The sequence below is a fragment of the Phalaenopsis equestris genome, unplaced genomic scaffold, assembly GCF_001263595.1.
Source record: "Phalaenopsis equestris unplaced genomic scaffold, ASM126359v1 Scaffold001307, whole genome shotgun sequence".
Classification (NCBI taxonomy): Eukaryota; Viridiplantae; Streptophyta; class Magnoliopsida; order Asparagales; family Orchidaceae; genus Phalaenopsis; species Phalaenopsis equestris.
This window is the reverse complement of record NW_018165746.1, coordinates 651271-653006: the sequence shown is the minus strand read 5'-3', so window position 1 is coordinate 653006 and position 1736 is coordinate 651271.

Here is a 1736-nt window from a genome sequence, read left to right as displayed (position 1 = left end):
TCGGGTTTGACACTTTGTGAAACAAACTCATTCAAAACCTCATCATCACTGTATAGATGCCTTTGTCATCTTCAGATGAAGCTCTAGAAACAAAAATCGCTCAAATCCATCAAGAATCGAGCGAGATTTTGCTCCTCGATCATCAACAATTTACGAGTTATCATATAACGAAGGGGATGAACGGATGCCGTCTGTTTCCGTGTTTTGGAAACGGACGACTCTGATTTAATATCGCCATCTCCGCTGTTCGGATGCCCGCAGGGGATCAACCGCATCTTCGACCCGTCCGAGGACACGCGGCGCCTTTGGGTTTATCGGGATTTATTTAAATCAAAATAAACCTTAAAACTTCAAAATTCAATATCTTGACATCCAAAATTTATAAAAATAAAATAAAAATACATCTGAACTCAACATGAAAAGTACAAAATTATGATACCAAAATTATAATGTTATCCTTTATATTTAATTTTTAAATAACTAAATACTCTCTATAGTGTTTTAATTATTAAAAATTATTTATAAGACAGAAAAATATGAAATTATTAGGGATTTATCTTTAGGCCTTTAGGAATCCTCCCTGATTTTTTCTAGGCTAGAAAAATCCTTTAAAACACAATTTCCTAATTTTCAAGACACTTTGTAATTATTTCTTTTAAATAATTATAAAAATGAAAATTAAGAAAAAGAAAATTAAAAACGGTTAGAAAATTTAAGGTGACAGACAATAACCTTAAAATGACAATTCTCAAACCATTAAACAATTTAAAATGACACATTAGGGTTAAAATTTATTAATTTTAAATTAATATTTTAAACTCTAAAAATCCTCCCCTCACCATACTTAGCTCATTTCATTATGGACTAAGTCAATATTGAGTCTAACTCAAAATAGACTCAAATCAAATTTTAATTAGGTCTAAATAACATTATTAGACTTAATTAACCCATTAAACCTTAATTAAACTAGGTTTAATACAAAATCAAACTTTAATTAGGTCTAAAAGACATCATTAAACTTAATTAACCCATTAAACCTTAATTAAATTAGGTTTAATACAAAATCGAACCTTAATTAGGTCTAACCCATTAGACCTAATTAACCATTAAGCCTTAACCACATTAGACTTGACCAACCATAAACCTAATTAAACTTAACCACAATTAAGTCTAATTAATCAATTAAAATTTACCAAAATTAGGTTTAATTAACTTTAACCTAATTAGAATTAACCCATATTAAGTCTAATTAATTAAACATTACGTAAATTAGGTTTAATTAACCTAACTTAATTAGAATTAATTAATCAATTAAACCTTACCTAAATTAGGTTTAATTAACTTTAACCTAATTAGACTTAACCCATATTAAGTCTAATTAATTAATTAAACCTTACCTAAATTAGGTTTAATTAACCTTAACCTAACTAGACTTAACCACAAATAAGTCTAATTAATCAATTAAATCTTACCTAAAATAGGTTTAATTAACCCTAACCTAATTAAACTTAACCCACATTAAGTCTAATTAATTAACTAAACCTTACCTAAATTAGGTTTAATTAACCTTAAACTAATTAGACTTAACCCATATTAAGTCTAATTAATTAATTAAACCTTACCAAAATTAGGTTTAATAAACATTAACTTAATTAGACTTAACCACAAATAAGTCTAATTAATCAATTAAACCTTACCTAAATTAGGTTTAATTAACCTTAAAACTTAACCTTAAT